The sequence below is a fragment of the Odontomachus brunneus genome, unplaced genomic scaffold (assembly GCF_010583005.1).
Source record: "Odontomachus brunneus isolate Ranch 3 - 2012 unplaced genomic scaffold, Obru_v1 Obru_scaffold_083, whole genome shotgun sequence".
NCBI lineage: Eukaryota > Metazoa > Arthropoda > Insecta > Hymenoptera > Formicidae > Odontomachus > Odontomachus brunneus.
The window spans coordinates 1,195,194-1,203,223 of record NW_022639533.1 but is presented as its reverse complement, the minus strand read 5'-3'; the positions used below and the strand labels follow the sequence as shown (position 1 = coordinate 1,203,223).

The 8,030-nt window shown below is 43.1% G+C and overlaps 1 protein-coding gene across 1 annotated transcript in view; it reads left to right on the top strand.

The window, feature by feature from the left end:
* Positions 1-575: 575 nt before the first annotated feature.
* The window catches only part of LOC116847826 (lachesin-like), a 222,032-nt gene continuing 214,577 nt past the window's right edge, over positions 576-8,030 (top strand). The window contains exon 1 of the mRNA XM_032823241.1: positions 576-1,081. The gene's annotated coding sequence lies outside the window, so the exon portion shown is untranslated. The remainder of the gene's footprint in view (positions 1,082-8,030) is intronic.

The window sequence follows — 8,030 nt, the reverse complement described above, 5'->3', positions numbered from 1 at the left end:
AGAGAGAGAGAGAGAGAGAGAGAGAGAGAGAGAGAGAGAGAGAGAGAAAGAATCGTAAAAATAAAACAAATAAATCTATAAATTACTCGAGTCGTATCTGTAATTCTCTCGAGTGATTTTCTTAGCAACGAGATATGCATTTACCCAGCGCTGTCTGTTTCCACTTTCGTTTCCGACTGACGACACCGCTTAAAAACAGCGCCTCATATCGCGCCAATTGCAGCCCGAATGGCCAAAGTATCGCAAGCGCGTTAAATAGAGCGAAGTATCGGGAACGCACGGAGGCGAGAACGCCGAATACTTCCACGGTATCGTTAGCACCCCCGAGTCCACCCTTGTTCACCGGCTCGCCGACGACCGCGGCGGCGAATCTCCCGACGTCGCGGTCGACTTAAGACGACGCCGTCGGCGTCCACCGGGGGCTCGAGCCCCCGACACGCTAGGTGGGGATTCGGCGTTCCACGTGGAGGCGGAGCGACGTCGCGCGTCGGGGTGCCGAACCGACGCGAGGGCGTCCAACCCCCGAGGCTCCTGGTGGGGAGCCGTGGCGAACGCAGTCCCCGACGGATCACCGAGACGGTGCAACGCGTTCCGCCGGCTTCGTCCGCTGCTCGGGCAAGTCGCTCGCCACGTGACCGCCACCATCAGGAGCGCGGGTGAAAAGCGCGTCGATCAGGTCTCCCCTCGACAGAGAGGCTCGCCAAGGCTCTGCATCAAGAAGCCCGTCCACGACCACGAGTCCCATCGTTCACTTGAAAATTCGGTGTCTCGAGGGGAGACAAAGACACGTCACGTGACTATGACAGAACGAGGCGGAAGGACTGTCGATTGCTCCTCGAGATCGAGCGTGATATCCTGAAGTGCGTCCCGAGGAGTTTGTAATTGGCGTTTGCGCGGTTAACTTCGCGGCTGGACACGTGAGCCCCGCGAGATTGGTGTACCTATGCTCGAGGTCGTCGTGTATGGTGCCGAAAGGTGGTGAACGTGTTGCCTAAGGTCATTAAGGGCGGTTCGTGATGTTTAGCCACCGTGGGAGAGTTTAGGTGTACGGATTATCGGGGATAGAGTACGTCCTGATAAGGTAAGACCTTTATCGCTACTACGATCCTTGAATCTTGTTTGTGAATACTTCAACAATGTCTTGAATGCCGCGCCGCTAATCTCCGCAGAGGATAGTTACGGGGGATGATTTTAGATCCATTACGACTCGCGCGATTTTATAACGAGATCAGGAGTCGTCGTTTCTGACCGTTTATATTCTCTTCCAATGGCCTAAAACTTGCAAGAAAATCCGAATCGACCAACTACACTTGATAATTTTGATCGGTTAAGTCGTTAGTCTTCGGAAGGGGTGATTATAGTAGATCTTAAATCGACTAGATTAGGAGTCGTCGTTTCTGACCTGTTCGTATTCTCGTTCAATTGCTTGACAACTTGAAGAAAATCCGAGTCGATCGACTGTCGTTAGTTTTTAGAGAGGGTGGCTATGGATCGATTTTAGATCGGCTATGGTTTGCGTGATTTTATAATAAGACTGATAATAAGATGACCTGTTCGTATTCTTCAATTCGTTCGTATCGTTCAATTGCCTAAAAATTTGAGGAAAATCCGAATCAATTGATCGATCTCAACATTTTTTATCAATTGGGTCGTTAGTCTTTAGAAGAGGTGGTTATGAGTCGATTTTAGATTGACATGGCTCGCGTGTTTTTACAATTTAATCAGAAGTCATTCCGTTTCTGACTGTTTATATTCTCGTTCAAACTAACCTCAATAATTTTATTCGGTTGGGTCGTTAGTCTTCAGAGTTATGAGTCAGTTTTATCGAGGGAGTTTTTGTTTTACGGTAGGTGAGAGAAGATTCGTTATTTTTGACTCGCTTTTCTGGCACTTATTTAAAAAAGTTCAACAGGACTTGAGTGAACTGACTGATCCTGTCAGCTTCGACAGTCCGTAATTAACCCCGACTAGGACGAAGGACGAAGATATCTTTGCAGCGAGTTATATTTGGAACGCTCTCTGTTACTGCATTTTAATGTTACCAATATCTACGAAAAGTTGCAATTAGTCCGCTATAAATCCGTGACACGGTTGCACATCAAATCGAGTGTGAGGGGAAAGTCCAGCAGGCTGCCGCTGCTTTTAACGTTGCTAATTACGCGCGCGTAGACTTCCGCAAGTGAACGGGCATAAGAGGTGTCACACGCGGCGGTAGAAATTTTCCGCGGTCCAATTTTCTCGCGCGGTAACTCGCAGAGGGCTGTATGTACATACATATGCGCGTACGTACATACGTATATACGTACATACATACATACATACATATATATGCACACACACACATACGTACATAGCCGACGTGTTCGCCCAGAATACGCGCCATCCGACCACGGAATTAATTCTTCACAAAGTTTGCGGCGGTGCGACGAGGCGGATCAACGCTGCGCGCGAGCCGTCGTCTCAAAGAGATCCACGAACAATTATCCCACACGTTTTTAAAAAACGGGAGCTACCGCGGCAGAAGCACTCTTCCTTTTTTCTTCCCGGACGCCTGCTCTCACGGTCGCGATATTCGTAGCCCGGAGCGAGGTGGGATCGTAAAATGTGACCGGATACGCCTGTCTCCGTCGCTTCGTGCCTCCCCCACGGAGAGAGCGACGGGAATAACGGCGGTCTACGTGATATCGTTTATTTCTGTATTCCTTTCTCGCTCCAGCCGCAGCACACGCTTCTCACGCGGAACTCTCACGCGCAGATTGCTGTCGGAGTCGTCGGAAGCGGATGTATCTTGCGATGTACGACTAATTTCGGACTCATATCACGCGTCACCCTTGACCCTCTACTTCTCTCTATTGGCCGGTAATCTCTAGCTCGATTGCTATTACCTCGAAGTAAACGATTGATGAGGAAATAGCATCGCGTGACAGTCCATCCCTGACCTTGCTTACGTGGCAATAGTAGAGACCTACTTTTTCTACTGGTTATATAGTGATAAACACATGTCCTATTTTCTTATTTCGTATTTTTATTCTTCATTTCTTTTATATTTTTATTTTTCTTTATTTTGTATCTTCCTTCCTGCTCGGAGAAGGGACAGTGTTTCAGAGGGTTTAATATATAGAGAGAATTTTATAATAAAAATTACTACAGAACTTTGTAATCGTAGAATAGATCGACATTCTAGTAGATGACTATCCTTTCATTTTATGTATGCTGTTTATATCTCAAGAACTGAAATTTTATTAAAATATTTGGTATGGTTTTACTGAAATTTATTTTGTAAAGAAAATTTAATTTAACAAAAACAGACTTTACTGGCAATCTACTTCTTAATAAACTTGATAAGTATTTATATATAAAAAAGACTTATAATATTCTCTCTCTGTGTATAAATATACATATATAACGCATTTATCTATTTATCTACCGTGTCTCTTCGTATCAACTATTCGATCCTTAATGAACACTCGACGGCTTTACTTTGTGGCAAAGGATGAATGAGACACTCGCGACGTGTAATACTACCCTTGACTCATTTACAAGCTTACATGCAACGGTAGAAGCATATTTTCTTGATTAATTACATGTGTAAAAACACACGTTGTCCGGCTTTTTTTCTTAATTTTGTATCTTAGTGCTTAAAAGGACAACGTCCTGAAACGTTGAATAAATAACGCATCTATCTATTCTAACCCTTCGTATACATTCTCCGGGCTCGATCGTTATCGTTTCAAGGCAAACGATAAAACTATAAATCAGAATTGTTTGCAAAAATAAAGAAAGCTGCGTCGAAGAATGACGCGTTCAACGGTCCGTGGGTGATTCAAACTAAAACACAGGACAGTCGCGAGAAAAATAGTGCGGTGCGAAAAACAGATCTCTATCGTGTTACTGCAAACTGTTCCATTAATCGTATCGCGTCGCTTGAGTAAACTATGATTATGTTAACTTTTCAGAGTGACAAACAGACGATACGCATGCATACAATGCGGGCTGTAATGAAACATTTCCCGAGCTCGTGATTATATTTTCGACTCGCTTTAAAGTAAGATGGCGCGATATGATGAAAAGTAGTTCGAATTACAAGCGGCAAGTTTAATTACTTTCAAATAAGCACGATATATTTTTGCCGCGCGATCCTCTCCTCCCCCCTTCTTCTTCGAATTTTCCCACGAAGCACGCGAAACAGAAAGAAGAAGGCGAAAGCGTCCGAGTTACCTCCGCCGTTCCGCCGAGACTCGCATTTTCCAATAATTATGGAGAGAACCCGTGCCTCTGGCCGCCAACCTTAATCAAGCCATTTATCATTTGAATATTAATTCATTGTTTCTCTCGCGCGGGGAAAGTGCGCTTTCCTTTTGATTGATTCTGCCGGGCCGGCATCGCAAGCGAGGCTATCAGTGCAGAGGCCGTTGAATCTTTAACGGTAAACATACTTGTTTTTCTCACTCGTTTTCTTCCGGACGAGCTGCGCTGATACGGCGCAGTGTGGCAGCCACCGATGCGATTTCGTCGCGGTCGTTTTGCCGTCGAGACCTCTCGCTTCTCGCGATACACCGCGTTGCTATTTGCATACGTCTATCAACGCAATTTCTCCCGGAGAAACTTTTGTTTATAATTATATACCCTAGCTATATTGCGTTATCTCCTCCCTCTCTTTCTCACTTTCTATCTATCTTTTCATTATTAATGTCATAACAAATTTGTGAATCGAAATAAAATACTTGAGAGTTACAGTTGCCACAAGACGTTACTATGGGAAAGTCACATCACAAAACTTTTATTCTTCATTATACACATAAAACATTGTATATTTCTATAAAATAACCTTGTTATAACCATTACTTTGCTATACAAATATGGCTTCTTTTTGCACATTTACTTTGTACTGGAGGGGACTTAGTCCCTTTATAACGCCTAATAAGTTATTCTTCTTCTTCTTGAGCTGCGTGACGAGAAGATGCGCACTCGCTTGCGATACCGTGAATAGCACTGAGCACATAACACGCGCGTTTTCGCGTATCTCGCGCGCGAAATTATGGAAATAGCGCTGCTGAAAAACTTCCCTAAAATCCAACCGCGTTTGTTTCCTAAACGCTTTTAAATAACATATCTTTTTAGCGAATAATATACTTTAGTTTATTCACCATATGTATTTTCCAGACTGTTCAAGAGGCGTATTTTCAGTGGCGTATCAAGGGATCACGTATTTATAAATTCACTGTTTATCAAATAAAATTACGTTTTCACATATTTGTTTCACTATCTAAATAATTGATGTTAATCTGAAATTGATTTTACGATATTACGTTGCCACGTTTTACATCGAGAAAGAAATGTTCCTGGTATTTGTACATATAACCGTGTGTGTAAGCACATAGAAAAAAATAATTATTATAAGTTATGAACAAGAGAACTATTTTTTCATTAAATTGTAATATAATGCTGGTAATAGTAATCTTATATGCATATCACTATTTTCTTGTTAGAATAAAAATTATAAAATAATTCTCTTTTCTCTCTCTCTCTCTTCTCTCTCTCTCTCTCTCTCTCTCTATATATATATATATATATATATATATAGTTTTAGCTAGATCAATCATATTTTTTCTGTCAATACAGCACAATGTCACTCAAAACACACAACAACAGTATTCTGGCCTATAATCGACCATTACAAAAATTATCTTTCTTCTGTGTGTGGCATTTTCTAATATATAATATTTATAACGGTAAATGTTTGATTTGAATAATATTGCTTCTTACGAAGATACATTAAGTAGAATCGTCATCTACATCGCTTCTACCATAAGGTTTGTGGTATTCAATATTAAATTTCTCACGTAAATTCCAATCGCAAATCTTTAACTGCGTATTTGTTTTATCGCGCGCGCGATAAGTGTTATGTCAAATTTTTGTTTTGTCAGATTTTGTTTTAAGTACCTCGGTTTAGCTGAATAAACTCCTTAGTCCGAACGGAAACTCCCTCCCCTTCGCCGCGTGTCCTCCCCGCCGCGATGGAGTTTATCATTATTCCGCTGCGAGGTGCAGAATTATCGGCCGAGTTAAAAGTTCACCACCGCGCGAACAATAAGCTCACGGTTTTGCGCCGCTTAATCTGCATTATGAGGAGCACTAATCAGCGTTGGGCCGAGTCAGGGCGAGAAGCCGGTGAAGGAACGCGGCGACAACGAGGACAACGATGACAACGGTGGTTAAAGAGTTCGAGATACGTCTGATTGCGTAAATCTCATCCGCCGCTTTAGAGCGTTGCCCGGAACGAAATTAGCATTGATTAACTTAAACTACTTAAGGGTTGGAATGTGTGTGTGTGTGAGAGAGAGAGAGAGAGAGAGCGCATCGGCGTTCGCGCGGACCCTTATACCGGAAACTTCGTAGTTGGATTAACTCGTGCGGCAAAGTAAGTTACACTACATGACGCATCCATTTTCCCGTAAGCTTTTTTCCTCTTACCTCACCTCTCATCTTCGCGGTTTAAGCGCGAGTCGCCAGTCACCCCACTCGTCCACCTGCCCGTCGTGTCAGCCGCGCGCATTATAAGATTTATACGGAAATAATATTACACGGGGGTGAGAGAGAGAGAAAGAACGAGAGAAAGAAAGAGAGAGAACACGCGCTACATGGAACTAAAGGGGAACTGCGCTTGTCGAGCGGTTAATAGCCGCGACGACGGATATTTGCGCGTTTACATAATTTATAAACGCGGTAATTCGTACACCAGGTCTCTCGAATTCTTCATTTCCCCCGCACGTCGACGCTCGATAATCCAGTCGCGCGACTTCTTTCGCGTGATCGACGAGTCGTTATCGTCGCGGATCGCCTTGGCATTTTCTGATTGCAAACTTAACATCGCGTTCTGCTCCTCAAGCAAACATTTGTTCGCTCGCGACAGATCGATCTCGCGACGCGAAGCGCACATTTCGGTGTCGTCGCCCTGAAAAAGGGGAGAATCGATTGCGACACTTCGCGATTATTCAGCGTTTCCGTTGTGCTTGTGAGAGCTCGCCCTCGCGGCAGAATCTCTCCTACGGATCGTTCGCTATTTCTTTCTTTTTTATCAAGCGAATTTTCCTTTTTTCTCGCCGAAAAAAACATTCAACAGATCAGATCTGGCCAACGCGTCAAGATCGCTCTGAGATCGGTAATGCACTTCGCTTGGATTACATTGCCAGGTTCAATCTTTGTATCGTAAATATAGATTAGTTTAACCGGGACGTGGATCGATTGCTCGTAGCTGAGCTAATAGGTTTTCAGTCGGGGGGAAGGTCTACTAGTCTCCGCTAGAGTCCGCTTAATTAACCGCGCCAGCTATTTTCTCTTCTATCTGTTCGTTTCTTCCGACGGTGAGGGTCGGGCGATATAATCGAGAGCACGAGGGACGCGCACGGCGAAGGTCGAAACGATTGGAAACAACGATACTTTGATATCTACCCGGGAGTAGTAGTCCCCGCGATGAATCGTGAGTCCTGTACACGGAGAGAAAATTTTGTAGCAAAAATTACATTGGAAATATGTATCCCTTTTCACAATATTTTTTATAAAGCTGGACTATACCAGCATTGCAGCACGAATTGCCATAGAAGCAGTAGAATTGATGGGCTACCGAATATCATGAAATATGTCACTAAAAGTTACGACACAGATTGCTAAAATTGTACCATTGATAAAATGACTTACTATATAATCCAGTCTGTACAGTCCGTGTTCGTGTGTTGCGCAGAGATACATAACAATGATCCAACCAAGTATCAATTTTTGTTGAGATTATTCTAAGTTCTAGTGGATGAAAAAGACGTGGAATTTTAGGAATCTTTATGCGCGTCTTATAGAGCGACACGTAATTATTTAATCAATTTTCCGGATCGCGGACGATTACACGGGAGTATTAGTTGCACAGAGTGTTTCAGTAAAGGTAGCTAATTTTCTAGGGGTCTACATATCAGATGAAAATAACTCTATATATATATATATATATATATATATATATATATATATATATATATATATAT